This window comes from Giraffa tippelskirchi, chromosome 13 (assembly GCF_054371585.1).
Source record: "Giraffa tippelskirchi isolate mGirTip1 chromosome 13, T2T-mGirTip1v1.2.pri, whole genome shotgun sequence".
Classification (NCBI taxonomy): Eukaryota; Metazoa; Chordata; class Mammalia; order Artiodactyla; family Giraffidae; genus Giraffa; species Giraffa tippelskirchi.
Genome location: NC_137287.1, coordinates 63,046,442 through 63,063,402, shown reverse-complemented (window position 1 = coordinate 63,063,402; position 16,961 = coordinate 63,046,442). Strand labels below are relative to the sequence as shown.

The following is a 16,961-nucleotide window of genomic DNA, read 5'->3' as shown; positions in this document are numbered from 1 at the left end:
AAATACTCAACAAGGACATACTGTACAGCACAGGGAACTTTATGAAACAATGTATATGGGAAAAGAAGCTAAAAAAGAATGGATGTATGTATATATATATAACTGAATTACTACCGTACACCTGAAACTAACACAACATTGTAAATAACTATACTCCAGTATAAAATAAAAACTAATTTAAAAAATTTTAAATTAATAAGTAAAACTGAAAAAAAAGAAAATAGTTGGAGGTTAATTTCAAGGAGTCTATTGAGTCTACCTTTCCAATAAGGACGTGCCTGGGCCAGTGCCATGACCAGCCTGTTGTTCAGTTGCTAAGTCGAGTCTGACGCTTTGTGACCTCATGGACTGTAGCCCATGAGTGGGGTCTGGCCTGAGTCTCTGGGCTGCTCATGAGGGCAGTCCCAGGAGGGGTGGTTCTACCACTGTGAGTCAGGAGGCATTCCTCAAATGACTGTCCATGGAGTCACCTAGGCTGGGATTCAGATTAACTCTCAGTAAATGGGGTTGGTCAAGGCAGGAAAGTGGTGGCTTGGTGCTTCCTATGAAGAGGGGTAAAGTGGGGATGTTATCAGAGTTGCTCAGGGAAAAGAGTGAGACGGTGTAAGATGTACCTTGTGAGGGTTGGGAATCTGAGTGCCTATTCAGGGCAGCCTTGCAAGGGTTGAGCTGTTCTCCTCCCAGCATGGGTACCTGAAAACCAGAAACACCATACCTGGTAAAATAGAAAGACCCAAAATAGGAACACACCCAAAGAACAGAGAACCTGAGGGAGATAGACTTTTAAAAGACTGAGACCACTTGCCAAGGCTCTTAGTTCCCATATGTAATTTCCAGATTCATCATGCTACACATCTGTGTTTCATAAAACTCTGTACCACTGTATGGAGGAGGATGTACAAGGTTTGTGCCCTGGAGGGGGATGACCAACACTGTCCACACACCTAAAGTACTTACAGAGGCTATGATCAGAGCCAAGGACGTGATTCTAACCAAAGATGCTCTAAAGGAAGGGTGTAAATACCAAGTGTACACGAGTACACATTCAGGCATTGAGACACATGAAAGGCACAAGTGACGTGTATCTACTGATGTCCAATCCTTCCAAGTCTCTAGAAAGAACATCCTTATCTTGGGTTAAATCTCCATGTTTGCCTGTCATTTCTTCAACACCACCCTCCAAACCTCAAGATGATTTCTTGTCTGGATGCTTCAGTCAATCAGCTTTATGGTTCTCTGATACTTTAGAGACAACATTCAATCTGAAATCTGCCTATTACGGTGAACAAAGCTAGAGTGTGAAGTCACAAAGATCTTTGGAGAAATTTTTAGTTGATATTTCCTTCCTTTTTTACATCTTATAACATGAGAAATAAATTAGGTTCTTAGTTTCAAGTATTCCAAACCAGAATAGAAGATAAGTATCTCTTCTCACCTTTATTTTGAGATGTTGCCATTTGTGGATAATATTTTAAGGTTAAGAATCAGGAAATTATATAATTAACACCCTAGAAAAGCTCATTTATGGTTGAGAGGAGTTTCCATGTAGGTTATAGCACATTCTCAACAGCTCCATTTTCACATGCACATGTCAACGAATAAAAAGCAATGACTGGGTAACAGACCACAGTTACCTTGTGTGCTCAAGGGCAAATCATAAACAGTATCAGAGGCAAAGGAATTTACAACCAAGGCATGTAGCTTTATTATTAGTCATACATGTTGCTGCCTACTGTAGTATCTACTTAAAATACTTTATTCCAGATTCCAAATTATAATTATCCAATTATGTATCACCTGGTTCAAGGATTATAGGTAAAGAGACTTTGGATGATTAAATAATGCCTAAAACACTTGTCTTAAAATTTGATTCTTTGTTGTTTAAAAAGAGAGAAAACACCTTAATTTTTGGAGGGGAGAAAACCGAGAAGATGTTAATGATGGTAGCATTCAAGTCAAATCACTTTATTTAGTGTCACGTGCTATGTTCATTTCAGTTTTCCTACAGAAGAGGAAGACTCACTGAAGGCTGATCTGATATCTCCTCTCTCAGGGCTGTGGGCTCTTTTCTTTGCCATGTCTCTCTGACAAATAGATGTACACTGTTACTTTCTGAGCATGCTCGGAGGCAGTGGCTTCAGCAGAAGTCCCCTTTTCTGAATTCCGCAGATTGAACCAGTGACCCATTAGAGAAGACAGCTTTGGCATGGGATTCAGGAACCGGACTGCTGGTCTTGGCTCCTCCGTCAGCTTCCATGTGACCTTGAAGATGCCATCACCACTCTGGGGCCTGAGTCTTCATGTCAGATTGAGAGGGGGCTGCACGGGATGATCTCAAGGATCCCCCCCACCCCTCATATCATCATCTCTGGTTATGGAAAAGAACAGTCAAAGAGAGAACAGAGAACAAAGGTAAGAGACTGGTCTGGAAGGAAACTAGTTCAAGCTGAAAATCCAGGCCAGCAATGTAATCCAAAAAAAAATGGCACGTGGTGGAATTGCAAGAGCCTGTTTTTCAGTTTCACAGTTTCCATCTCAGATCTCGGAACGCCAGCATCTCCAGTCTTTTCTCCACATTGGTGTCTCTGACTCCAAGTCAGCCCTGAGCCCAACCATTGGCTCCCGAAGTCCCTAGCGAAGGCCCCTCCTGGCCCCCGCGCGTCTCTCTTCCCACGTTCCCTTTCCTCTCACACCAACTCATCAACAGTACACAGAGTGAAGGGGCTGAGAAAAAATGAAGGGAATGTGCAGACACGCAGCAATGACACAGTGAAGGGGGGAGGAAAGCTTGTGTTGCAAAGGAATCCACAGCAAACAGAGGGGAGCAAATGGATGACTACAAATTGGAGGTCTGAGACACCCCTCATCCCCCTCAGTGGGTAAATATCAGAAAATACCCAGAGGAGGAGGAGAGAGGAAGCCCTAAAGAGAGTCAGCTTCCCAGGAATGACTGACAAAAAAATCAAGAAATGGGGGTGGGGGGGAAAGATTGAATCCAGAAGAGAATATATTACCCACTCCCAAGGGAAAACACTGATGATCCCCTCCTGGCATCACTCAAATCCAAGCAAGTCCAGGCATCAGAGAGACACACCAGAGGGATCGGGTGATAGGGCTGCGTGACTTAACAAATCTTTCCTCGTGTGTCTATGCTGGTCCCTCGGTGGGAGCTGCAGCGAGGGCCCAAGGGCTCCTCGAGCAAGAACAGAATCGGCGCAATCAATTGGACCTTAGTTGATGGGGCAGGGTATTAAATCACTAGTCTGGGCCAAGGGTATAGCAATATACAAGTGTGTTTTCTCTGCGGGTACTCAAGTTCTCCATGCCATAAAAGCAAACTGCTTCTTGACGATAAACATCCACCTTTCTTAAGAACATGTGGGTCCTTGTGGGATTTTCAGGTGGCTGATGGGGTATGTTTGGGGAAGGGAGGCATTTTATGTTGCATCCATCTAACTAAACATAAAGATGTAAACCCATGTTTTTCTGACCTAGATAACATCAGGAGAAGATTCTGACAAAGACCACAGCACTTCAGCCCAAACAGAAGTGGTGACTGTCTGCAGACAGTGCAGCCCATGTCCCCTTCGCCACAAACAGCTCCTGTGAGTGCCCTGCTAAGAAAAGTAGACTGCTGCCTCATCTGTGATATCAAAGAACAGCCAGGCATGCTGGAGCCCATCCAAATGTATTCCTGTTCCTCCCAGAGGACGGTACCCTGTGACAGGACAGTGCCTGTTTTTAGAGACAGGGAACTCCCAGGGTGAGATAAAACAGGTTTGCAAGTGAATTCTGGTCTGACATGGAAGCACCAAAGAACCAAAGCAAAACAACTCAGGCAGCAACCCAGAGCCCAGGTCACCGGCTCCCCACGCCCTGGGATGGGTTTTTCTGCTGCTGTTATGGAACAGGTCAGTTCCCAGTAAACAAGAATTCCAGATTTGTTTTCCTTGCAGGTTCTAACCAAGCTCCACCTGACAAGATCTTAGATTCTAACAACCTTTCTGCAAGAATGATGCGTCTTCCAGGATGAAACCTGACCATCTTCTTAAATAGCTTGGATCCTAATGAAAGGTTATAAGAGACAATACAAGAAGTTTCCTCCCTAAAAATCCAAATTTAGGGCCCGATAATTCACTCCAAAGAAATCAGACCGACTCAAAGCTATCCCTGGGTTCATTAGAGCTTCAGTATCATACCTACTGCTGAGCTGACAACAGGCGGGGATTTTATAGAAAATCAGTGAATCCAATTAGCTGCAGGGGTCCCCAAGTCAAGCGCTCCCAGGCTACAAATTATTGGTGAAATTTCTAGACACAGATTGACAGCTGGAGCCAGGACAGCCTTCTCTTCACCTTCGGAACATGATTAGGGAGCACGTACCCTAGCCAACTTTTCTAATCTACAATAGAAAAAAAAGTGCATCCTAGGAATTTTGTCACCTCATGGACTCATGCTCAGGGGACTGGCATATGCTTACACTAATGAACCCCAAACAACCTTGTCAGAGATGTTCACATTATGCACTTGTAGGAACATACATATCCAGGCGCCCAGATTGTATAAAAATCATTATCAAGGTACAATTGTATAGTTGTTGGTTGATGATGGAGTTACTTTGAGATTCTCTCCCTGGAAAATTTTAGGCACCAGTCTTGCAATAAAGGACTTAAGAGTTCACTTGTGTTTTAGACTATTCATTCTCAAACTGTTTCCTTAAAACAACAGGGCTCCAGAAGCCAGGCCAAAATATTCCACAAGTAGTGTCCAACAATGTCAGGCAGAGACAATTGCTAGGAAAAAGATGGAGTTATGACTGTCAAGTGGGTTTCCTCACATATATCTTTCTTAAATCCTTGATGCTTGTTCCCCACAAGGCCGTTACAATACACTGGCAGATGACAACGTGGGTGAACAAATAGCAAATAGTCAAGGAAACTGAGTAACAGAGGATACTGCTGATTCAACAGCTTGTTTCTCTTCCCCTATACGTATGTGCTCATGGTGGTGGTTTTATATCACTAACATGTCACACACCTGCGTTCAGTTTTTCAAGTTTCAGAGGAGGGGCAGTGTCTCTACCCCCAGCTCAACTGACTGTTTAAAAATATCTGTCTTGAGACTTCCCTGGTGGTCCAGTGGCTAAGACTCCACGCTGCCACTGCAGGGGGCACAGACTCGGTCCCCAGTTGGGGAACGAAGATCCCACATGCTGCGTGGTGCAGCCAAAAAAAATAATAAAAAACTTTTAAAAAGTCTATCCTACCTCAAAAGGAGGAAAAGAGTACACACACACACCCGCTACCTACTCATCAGGGACTTTAACTTCACTCCTTGTCTTTCTCGGTAAGAAAAACAAGACGGAAGGAGATTTGGTCTGTCCCCTTCTGCATAATCTAAAGCAGGGGCAAGCTTTCTCTGTAAAGGCCCAGCTAGTAAATATTTCAGATCTTGTGAGCAGCATGTTCTGTTCCAACTATGTAACTGCTGTCGTACAAATGCAGGCATAGAAAATATGTGACTAAATGAGAATTATGTGTTCTGATAAGGTTTTAATTATTGATACTGAAATTGAAATTTATATAATTTTCATGCCATAATATCTTTTTTTCAACCACTTCTAAATACAAAAAAAAAATCACATTTGACCCACAGACCATAATTTACTAACTTACCGTAAGGTCTAGCTGCTTTCAAATGCATCCTTGATCACTGGAGAACAGAGTGTCTGGCTCTCTGATTTTAGTCCTTGACTAGATTACATCCACTGAATTGGCTTTGCTGCAGTTCCATCAAACCATTAATACACAAAGAAAGCTGTAGAAATGGCAGATGAACTTCCTTCTTGAAGGAAATGTTAGATAGAAGCCCAATAATGCATCCGACATGACAAGGAGTTGATTTGAGTGAAGTGGAACCACAGGCCCAGGGAAAGAGGGTATAGGGGTCACCTTACGGACAGTCACTGGGAGTGCTTATTAGAATGACAGTTTTTCGGGCTTCACTTAGAACCTCTGGATCTTCTTCTTTCAGGTGTGGAGAATGGTCATCTGTGTTTTAAATGAGATCCTTGGACTACTCTTTGAAACAGTAAAAGTTGAATAACATCACCCAAAGAGCTCTGCTAAGGATAAATGGAAAAACATAGTTCCAGGTTATAAGACCAATTACTGAAGAATTTGGAGAGAATGGGCCTAGAGAGAGGGAGCCACCTGGAATATGGGGCAGGTTCTTGGCATACATGATGATAAGATCAGCCCCAAGATACATTTGTCTGCATTCAAATCCTGGCTCTGCAGGTTACTAGTTGGGTAACCTTGGGCAAGTCACTTAACCTCTCAGTAAGTACCTTCATTCTAATTGATATCACCCATTGTAGAAGGGATGTTGATAAGCAAACCTTTGCTGGGAAGATTCTGTGAGTGCCTGTAAGCTTTTAGAATAATTCCCACTTTCCATAATCCTTCCCTGTCCAATCAGATACTTTCTAATGCCTTTCCCAATGTCTCCTCCTGTTGTTCCTCTTTCTTTTCCTCTCCTAGTCTGCTATTTTACCCTTTTGGAAATCAAAACACAACATTATAGAACCAAAGTGGAGAAAGCGAAGCTGATCCTGGTTGAAGGTGTCAGAGTCAGACTGAAGAGATGAGGAGGCTTGGAGGGAAATAAACTTTGTTACCTTGAAGCCACACTATGGTGAAAACCCCACAATATAATACATAGTATCCTGACCAGGTGTGGTTGAAGGCACTTTCGCTTCTTTATTGGACTGAGCTGAATTCTGATGACACACCTGTAGACCAAGACCAGTTTTTGGATGTCCAGCTTGAAAGTCCGGCTGAGTCCTCACTGCCCCTTATGGCCCAGCAGCAGGAGTGTCGACATTAACCTAGAGGATGTGTTCACTCAAAGAGTATAATCTTTTACTACAAGTATACATTAAGTGTAATAAATACTTTTCAAAGGACTTCCCCAGTGATCCAGTTGCCAAGACTCTGCATCCCCAAAGCAGGGGAAAGGGGGTTCAATCCCTGGTCAAGGAACTAGAGCCCACATGTCACAACTAAGAGTTCTTGACCTACAAACAAAGATCCTGCAAGCAGCGAACTGAAACCCAGCATAGCCAGATAAATAACAAGTACTTTTCAATCATTAGCAATCATTTCAATAGGTTTTTGGCTCATACAATGCCCCAAGGAAACAAAACTAAGAGTGACTTGATAGAAGTATTGTGTGTATATTTCAATATATGTAGGGAGTGGGAATACTGCCCCAAGGTGATAACATCCATTCATTGGAGGCAAAAAAATCTCAGCATTATACAATAGTTTATGGTCATTTGGGGGTTCCCCTGGTGGCTCAGGGGTAAAGAATCCACTTGCAATGCAGGAGACCTAAGTTCAACCCCAGTGTAAGGAAGATCCCCTGGAGGAGGAAAGAGCAACCCACTTCAGAATTCTTGCCTGGGAAATCCTATGGGCAAAGAGACTGGCAGTCTACAGTCCATGGGGTCGCAAAATAGTCAGACACAACTTAGCACCTAAACACAATGGTCATCTGGAGGGCCACAGCACATTGACAGGTATACAGTATATTTGAAGCATTAAAATGTCATGGGGAAAAGGAGCAATTGAGAAAAAAGGTGTCTAAAAATCTTGGCAGGGTGGTGTAGGAGAAGATTAATGAAAAAAGGTTGAGAAATACTGTTTCAGTGAACGAGGCTGATGCAAATTTGGTGGCAGAAAAAACTGAGGATGCTCAGATAAAAAGAACACTAAAATAAACCTGATGCCTGCTGAAGATTCCGAGGGGGCCCTCAGAGTTTCTGGAAGACATCCTCATTGGCAAAAGTTTTAAGACGGGCCATGATGGGGTGAAATTAAAGCAATACATCGTAAAGTACACTCCACTGTATTGTCAGTTAGCTCCAAGCCTGATTCTAAAGAGCCTTATTGCTGGAAACTGAGAAATCTTTTTTTTTCCAAGAGAAAAATCCACTCTGTATTCTTGAATTAAAAATTATGCCCCATGAATTCTGAACGATAACAATAGCTACAATAAAATGATTGAGATGCCCAAATTCATCTAATCACACATTCTGTCTGGCCTATTCAAGCACAAAAGAATGAGACCCAGCCTTTCTTCTCACTGCTATCTGTAAATAGGAAAGAATGTATGAAAGATTGTGATCAAGTTCTGTCGGAAACGCTCATATTTCCACAAAATGTCGCTTGCCTTCTAGAGAAGAAATCGGCTGCAAATTTAGTTTATTAAACCAGGATACAAACACAGGGGTTTAAAAGAGCAGTATTAATATTCTGTTCAAATCATCTCCTGATTTCTATTTTGAAGGGCACCCTCCGACAGCTTGATTTTTATTACAGTGAAGAAAAAGAAAAACGGCTCCTTGTCACTAATCAAAAGAACCAAAAAAATAAGTCTCACTAAAAGCTGACTCTGACAAGTCCAAATGGAAAGTTTGATTTTTGTGAAGAGGTAAGGAATATCTTTCGAAATATTGCAATCAATTCTGAAAAACTTAATTTTTTTTTTCCTCCATAGCTTTGCAGCTATTGGCATCGTCCATCTCGAAGGCTTCCCTGAGTGATTTCCTTCTGTCTCATGGCAGAAAATGAACTATTTAGCTCCACACATAATGGCAAACTCCATTTCAGCATAGCATTAGGCCCAGACTTGCTCATACCCCGATCGATACATTTGGTTATGAAGCATCAGTCCTTCCCGAAGTGGAGATGCTCACTGGAGATAAAGACCGGAGAGCATCCCTGATTTATGCCCTCTCAGCAGTGCACTGACAGCCCAGGCCCCAGGAAGCAGAGTGGAAAACCAGATGAGGGCGACCAGAGGGTCCTTGGGGAAATGCTGACCAGCAGGGACCCAGGATCACACCTCAAAACCAACAGAACACAGCCCTGTTGCAGCACATCCTGCCCCGTGGAAAACCTGGACTCTACATCTGGCTAAAGCAGGTCTGTGAGCCACAGGGCTCTCCTGAAGCAGCTGAGGAGCCTGTCTCCGAGGTGGGCTCATGGGGCACTCATCAGAGGGGTGCTGCTCTTGCCCCTCTGTGCTCACTTCTTACAGCTTGCTTTGACCAACAGCTAGGATCAAAGCATCATTGCAGCTACAGCTCCCTGGGTGTTGGGGCTCAGCCTAAAACACCCCGCAGATCGAACACCTCGCAGCACAGGTGGCAACAGAGAATTATCGATAGCAGAGTCCTGGTCACAGGCAGCCCCCCAATGTTGAGCAGCCCCTTCTGTTTGAGGATGTGGTACACCTTGGTCGGAGTCTGAGGTCCTTGCAGTTTCTGCCCATTCAGCATCTCCTTCTCCAGTTCTTTATCAGTTTCCCAGTCCTGGAGAAGGCCTGGTTAAGACTCAGATTTATTTCACAGGACAGGTCTGTAAAAAGTCATAAACAGTTTCTTCTTCTGAATGGCACAGAGAGAAAACTTTGCAAATATCTTGCAGTTTTGCTGGAGAACTCTGAAACTCGTTAAACGTTTTGAGGGTAGCAGTGCTAGATCAATGGGCTTTAGTAAAGACCAAAGAGTAAGAGAAAAGCAGCCATCAGGAACATTCTAGCAGCCAAGCACGGATGACCCACCTAGGCCCATGTAAAGAAGGTATATATGTTCCTGGATTTATGCTTTTATATCTTCTCGGGTAAAAGTAAGTGTTAGTTGCTCAGTTGTGTCCAACTCTTTGTGATCCCAGGGACTGTAGCCCACTAGGCTTTTCTGTCCATGGGATTTTCCAGGCAAGAACACTGGAGTGGATTGCCATGCCCTGCTCCAGGGGATATTACCCACCCAGGGATTGAAACTGCATCTATTATGTCTCCTGCATTGACAGCCAGGTTCTTTACCACTAATCCACGTGGGAAGCCCGTAAGACAAACCACAAATAGCTTTTTGCTGCTGTTGTTTAACCTGCATGTATGTGTAATACTTCATAGAGATGATTGGAACAAAAGAGTCAAACATCCAAAACCTTCAAATTCATGCTTGGCTGTTAAACAGAAAGAAAATAAGGGGCAAAACAGGTTCCTAGAAAAAAGTGATATCAAAAACTGACATTGGAGTTCAAAAGGATCCATTTGGACAAACTCACACATCGAGCACAGGAGATGAAATGATCACTCACTCCTTCCAATGCATCTGCCCATCAGCTGTTCATACAAGCACAGAGGATCCATATTTTCTGTCAGCAATTTCATACAGTATGAATGCTCTGAGGAAAATCATTGTTTAAATCAGATAACCCACATGAGGGGTACTGCACACAGTAGACAACTGATGGAGGCTAGGCTCCTTCCTATGACTTGATAAGTTATTGTTGTTCAGTCGCTAAGTGGTGTTCAACTTTTTGTGACCCCATGGACTGCAGCACACTAGGCTTCCCTGCCCTTCACCATCTCCCAGAGTTTGCTCAAACTCATGTCCATTGAGTCAGTGATGCCATCCAACTATCTCTTCCTCTGTTGTCCCCTTATCCTCCTGCCTTCAGTCTTTCCCATCATCAGAGTCTTTTCCAGTGTGTCAGCTCTTCACATCAGGTGGCCAAGTTTTAGAGCTTCAGCTTCAGCATCAGTCCTTCTAATGGACATTCAGGGTTGATTTCCTTTAGAATTGACTGCTTTGATCTCCTTGCTGTCCAAGGGACTCTCCAGAGTCTTCTCCAATACCACAGTTTGAAAGCATCAATTCTTGGGTGCTCAGGCTTCTTTGATAGGTTAATTTGCTACTTTAGAGGATATCCACCAACAGAGGGAAAAGACCAATAACAAAATCCCCCTACGCACTCCCAGAAGACCTGTATTTATTCCAACATAGTGGCCCAAACATTCCCCCTCTGGTTTTGAGGTGAATTCTGACGAGAAATATCGTTTGTGGCTGTTTCAGGTAATCCATTTGAGATGATATTTTGCCAAGTCTCTCTTTTCCTTTTCTTGTTTTGGTTTGGGTTTTCATAACAACAGCTGGGCTCTGAATCAGCTTCTTTTTGTTCCTTCTAAAGTGGCTGGAATCTGAGGGGGCTTTGAAAGATGCTTCTCCATACCATTGATCAAAGATTCTTTTCCCTGAGAAAGGGTTCCCTCCCTATCTGTACATTCATCAAATCCTCCCCTTTTTCTCAAGCTCCAAGAGTGTTTTCTTTCCCTCCCTCTAGCCTGAAGTCCGAGTCCATATTAGGAAAGTTGATGGAGTGGTTCTGTTGTGAGGGAGATCCGGAGGGGCTTTCATCTCCAAGACCACAGATTCCATCTCCCAGTTAGCAAACTCTTCAGGCTGTGCCTTATCTGTCCCCTCGGAGCCCCTCCATTGCGGGGTCAGAGTCCACACCTGAGAACTAGCAGCAACCAATCTGGCATGTTTGTGAAGCGATGACCTACAAGGGACAGCTCCCCCTCCTCCCCAGGGGGGACTTGACCCTTGAACACACATCCGCGATCCTTTTCCAAATGACAATTTCTCACTTTCTTTGCTGTCAGCCACTCAGCCATTTGTCTTCCGTGAGTCATTTTATCTTTTGCAATAAATTTTTATTGGGCAACTATAATTCTCTTAGACTTGAAGCTCTAATTAGGAATCATCTTAGTCATGTAAAACTTTGGTGTTTTGGCCAGAATAGCATTAGGTAGCCACTCTTTCATTCCACAGAGCAAATGCTTTATTTATTCCATACACAATGTTGCCTTCCTAATCGTATTCTAATTGCCTGCATTTGGACTCTTTCTGGCTTAGCCAGTCTTGTTCTGAGACTAGCCCCTCTAATTTACAATGAAGAAGTAAATAAATGGCTAGTATTTACAGAACTAAAACATTGCACCCGTCCTTTAAGAAAGGAAGAGAACTCAGCTTGGGAATCTGTTGCCTAGCAACATGGCACTAACTTTTCTCTCCATTTCCCAAACCAGTTGATAGCCTCCTGTTGTTTTGTCAGCATTCCAATGCAAAACTTCCCCCCCCCCCCACCACCTTTTTAAAATTAGGAATGAATGTTTGGTTTTTTAGTTTCAGAGAATTGACTTAAACTGTCACCACTTTTTTTTTTTTCTGAATTTCAAAGTCGTCTTGATTCCTTCATTCTCTCTAGGCCCCAGTTTGTTTTCCTTCCCTGATAAAAACTGCTCTTATCCTCCAATTAAGTACTACATCTAAGAACAATTTGCATATTTCTCAGAAAAGGACATCAGCCTCAAATAGAAGTTGAATAGATTTTAATTAATAATAATAACACCAGGCAATTAGATGGCAATATATACTTTGCAAAACTCATTCACTGAATTCAACTTTTAGAAGCTCATCCAAACTTCTTTCTTGGCTTATGACACCATGCTGAAACATCTCTCAACTTTGGTAAAGAGGTTGGTGGTACTGTTTTTGGTGATTTTGCTCTGAGTTAGGAGACGCTGTCCAGAGGATAGGCTTTCACACGGTAATGTTGGCATTCCCATCCTCAGCCTGTTCAAAAATCCAGAGGAAAATCAGAATCTTTCCTCTGCTCTTTCTTTCTTCCTCCCACATGAAGCTTGATTTTATGAGCGAGCTAGGGAAAAGCTCATTTTTCTTGCTTCTTCCATTTCCAGCCCCTCTGGGTCTTCGATGGAAAGCAATGTCACTGAGCACCCGGGACAATGGCTGAACTGAGAAGGCTCCCGGGCTCATCCTTATCTTGATGCCTTTTTCTGACTATTCAAGGCCTTTGAAATATTCTCCAGACAGAAAGTAAAGAGACACTCTGACAAAGCATCTCATTATATCTTATAGCACATTTGCTGTCAATGCCACTGTGACCCACATTAGCTGTGTTCAGTGGTTCATGAGTTTTCGTTTTGACTCTGGTCCTTCTTGGCAGTTCGCTTCAAGTGGGCTTCCACTTGACTCACAAATCCTGGGCTAGTGTAAGGGGCTACAAAACACAGTGATTCCTAGTCTTCATTCATTCGGTCAGGGAGCAGTTTCCGGGGAGGCTGGGCCCAGGTTCAGCACAATTAATAGACAAATTTATGAAAACCACCCGTGTCTCCTCTGTTCAGTGAAAATACTCGGAGAGGTTTTGGTCTTTGGTTTCAGAGGTTGGAAACAAAGCTTCAGCACAACCGGTCTCAAAACCGCTCAGGGAGTCAATGTAAAGATGTGAATAAATTAAACTAGATGAGGGAATTTTCACTTCGAAGGCCTGTGTTTAGACATCAACAAAATGTAAGAGAAACAAACGTGTCCTAAAATATCGAAATCCTTTGGCAGCTGTATTATTTGGTTTGTGTTGTAGTATATGTGAATATGTATATTTTAAGGCTCCAAATATGTAATGTTAAAAAAAAGAGAGAGAAAAAAATATTCTTAAATATTCACCCTGACATCCCACAAAGCTTTCACTGACCAAGTAAACCTTAGTAGAAATTATGCCTCTTTCATTCCTTTTTTTTTTTTCTTTCACACCAGAAAAAGGATCTCCGGAGAGTCTTTCTCATCCTCCTCCATCATTTCCCCACATCCGGCAGCTGATCTAGTCATTGCCACAAAGGGGCTCATCTCCTTAGACCGTGGAGTAACAGTGCGCATGCCTGCCTGCGGGACCGGGCCAAGCACCGAGAAAGCATCCTTTACCAGGATGAAATGTTGGAGAAGGAAATGGCAACCCACTCCAGTAGTCTTGCCAGGAAAATCCCAGGGACAGAGAAGCCTGGTGGGCTGCCGTCTATTGGGTCACACAGAGTCGGACACGACTGAAGCGACTTAGCAGCAGCAGCAATGTTCTGGTGAAGGATGAGATCCGAACCCAAATGAAATATCAACCCCTATTTCAAAAATGATTCAAGATTTCCAGGTGGCAATAGTGGACCATGAAATCAAGTCCTGCCTCTTTCTTAGCTCTGGTCCCATGCAGCAGAAACCCACCTCACCTCTCGGAGAGGAAGCCCAAGAGGCTAGAACAAGTGCCCAGGAGAGGTCTCCGAAGGAACAGGAGACAGAAGAGTGAGGCCGCTGTTCTCCCTTCATCCGCATCCTGCTGGGTTAGTAGGAAAGTAGTTTGGGTCCAGAGGACAAGAGCATCCATCAGCATCACACATGACACTGGACAGTTATATTTAATACCTGCTTTTGCAGCAAACACCAGTAACAACGTTCTGAGGAAGGTATGTCAGTTTAACCAATGAAAGAAACTCAAAGAATGGGGCACCCTTCTCAGCTTTTACAACTTAAAAGTGTTTGGAGATTGGATTTTGAATCTTGATCTGGCTTCTCCCAAAATTTGTTCCCACTGTTGTGTTCTATAGGTTCAGAAAAGCCTACTTGTAATGACCCTTCTTTTCTGTTCAATCTTTTTTTTTTCATTGTGGTAAAAAGCACATAATATAAAACATACTACTGTTACCATATTTAACTATACAGCTCAGTGGCACTAAGTACATTCACGTTGTCTTGCAACTTTCATCATTTCCCAAATTTTTCACCTTCCTAAACTGAAATTTTCTTCCCATTAAACATGAACTCTCACTCTCCCCTTTCTCCCCCCTCCCCACTCCTCCTTCCACCCCCCAAACTCCCCCCATCTACCAGTATATTTCCTGGTATACAGATCAGAAAATAGCTGTAAGTACCAGTAAACTTTCCTGGGGAACAGCGATAAAACACTTTGTATCTGATCTGTAATATCCTGTACCCTGGGAGCACTAGCCCTGCAGTGAACAAAATTGCCATTTCTGCCAAATTTCATGGTCAGTGATGCTATGATATGGAGAAATGGCCAGTATGAATTAAAATGAAATCATCAATGGCCACACACTGACAACTTATGACAGACTTGAACCATCTCTCCCAAAAGGGCATTCATAACTCACACCACTTCACCATAGAGTCCACTAAAAGAGCATCAAGTATATGGGGAAGTGTCCATATAAAAACATAATGTAGGACACTCAAACGCTCCATATTATTCTTACTGGATACACTGTACTATCTCAGAATTTCCTGAGTTCAATAGTCAAAAGTCCATCTTTGACAAAAAAAGAAGCTATACTATATGCTCCAATACAATACACTAGAAAAACATACAACTCAAGGCCTGCAGCCTCTCCTTGGTTTCCACTCAGCTCCTTTGTATTTAGAGATGGTGCTGGACTCCACACTGTCCCTGGGTCTGTGGAGTCTTCCTCCCAGCTCTGATTCCACAAATTCACTTCCACTCTCCCCAAAAGCCCCCAATCTCCAGCTTTCACTTACTACCCTAAACTTCTTACATATTACTGTCATTGTTGTTCAGCCTAAGTGACCACTTTGTGACCTCATGGACTGTAGCCTGCCAGACACCCATGGGGTTCTCCAGGCAAGAATACTGGAGTGGGTTGCCATTCCCTTTTCCAGGGGACCTTCCCAACCTAGGGATTGAACCTGCATCTCCTGCATTGGCAGGTGGATTCTTTATCACTGAGCCACTAGGGAAGCCCTCTTGCATATTTAACGAGACTCAATTACCGTTCTCATTAGAAAAAAGAAGACATCTCCTATTGTACTTAGGAGTCTCATAGTCCCCCTTAAGTTCATTTTCACTCATCATCTCACCAGACTGTTTATCTCATTTTAAGATCTGCAACCACCTTCCTGTCTCCTGAAATCCTTACCCATTTCATAACCTAGTACCGAATGAATCGTCACAGAATATCAATTTGTTTGTGCTAATTTCCTACTCAGAGGTGCTCAGTGAATGATTTCTCTTTACCTGTTGAACAGAGTCCAATCTTAAGCCTCATGGTTAAATCCCTCCCAAATGCCTTCAACTGCACTTCCCCATCAAATCTTCCACCTACTCGTCATGGTCCCTGATGACCAGGATATTTCACTCATTCTAACTCTCCACCATCCGCTTCTCTCTAGGGTTGAAGACCTCCTGCTACTTCTAGCTATTAAAAATTTATGCATTCTTAAAGACCCAACCAACTATATCTTTATTGCCCAAGCTTCTCCCCCAATTTCAGTCAGAAATATGTAGTCTCTTCCTTTTCACATGCTTATTCTCTAAGATTACATATCAAGTAGGTGATGGTGTCTCATGTCCAGAGTATTATAATTACCATATTTGTGTTTAATTTTTTCACATAGCCTAGCTTTTGCACATAGTTCACCTCTTGGATGTCTAATACTTCTATGCAAATATCACAATATTAAATACAGTGTCTCACATGCAGTAGGCATTTGAAAAGTTTTCATCAGCCAACTAAATGAATGAATGAATAAGTCATCCTTGGCAACACCTTTGCTAATAATAGACTATTCTTTCTTAAACAGTTAAAAATTTTGCTCTCTCGATATTTTTTGTGGGAGGCAAGTGGCTTCAAAAGATGTCGATACAAAAAAAAAAATAGAGTTGAGAGGTGAATGAGAATATAATTAATTAGTTACTATCAATGATGCATGCACAAGTTTTTGTTTTTCTAAGTATGGTACTTAGCATGGGTGAAAGCAGGGTTTTCCTCGGATAAATTAATCCACAATTATCAAGCATCACTAGGGGTAGCTACGTGTGGGTTCTCCTATTCCATCATAGCTAGATGCAATTGGCCAGCTTCCCTGAAACAAAATTAGTATATGACCACTAAGTTTAAAATGCCAACTTAAGTCTAGGTAAAACAATAGATACAAAAACTCATAAAGTATAAATGAGACAAGACCTCCACAGTCAATTCTAATAAACACTCATGTAAAATTTAGCACACTCTCAAAATATTTCCTCTTTTTGCTCTAGCATACTGATAAAGGGAGGTCATTGCTAGCTCAGAAATGACTAGTTTCCTGTCTCAAAAGCATGGAAGTATCCATTTGAAAGGAGATTTTATGAGATGCTGCTTGTGCTCTGTGAGTGAAGAACCATCTGTCTGGCATCAGAGTTGCTATGTTCAAATTACTAATGTGTTTCTATACGTTTAAAACC

General features: G+C 42.6%; 2 long non-coding RNA genes across 2 annotated transcripts in view; one reads left to right on the top strand and one right to left on the bottom strand.

The window, feature by feature from the left end:
• Positions 1-4,680, top strand: part of LOC145531550 (uncharacterized) — a 29,471-nt gene extending 24,791 nt beyond the window's left edge. Inside the window, exons 3-5 of the long non-coding RNA XR_014072520.1 lie at positions 2,170-2,412; positions 3,496-3,605; positions 3,957-4,680. This is a non-coding gene — a long non-coding RNA (uncharacterized LOC145531550). The remainder of the gene's footprint in view (positions 1-2,169; positions 2,413-3,495; positions 3,606-3,956) is intronic.
• On the bottom strand, positions 1,939-15,269 carry LOC145531551 (uncharacterized). The gene is made up of 4 exons (XR_014072521.1): positions 15,089-15,269; positions 6,794-6,889; positions 5,676-6,121; positions 1,939-2,368 (listed from the first exon to the last, which is right to left on the bottom strand). It is a non-coding gene; the product is annotated as an uncharacterized LOC145531551 (long non-coding RNA).
• Positions 15,270-16,961: the final 1,692 nt, after the last annotated feature.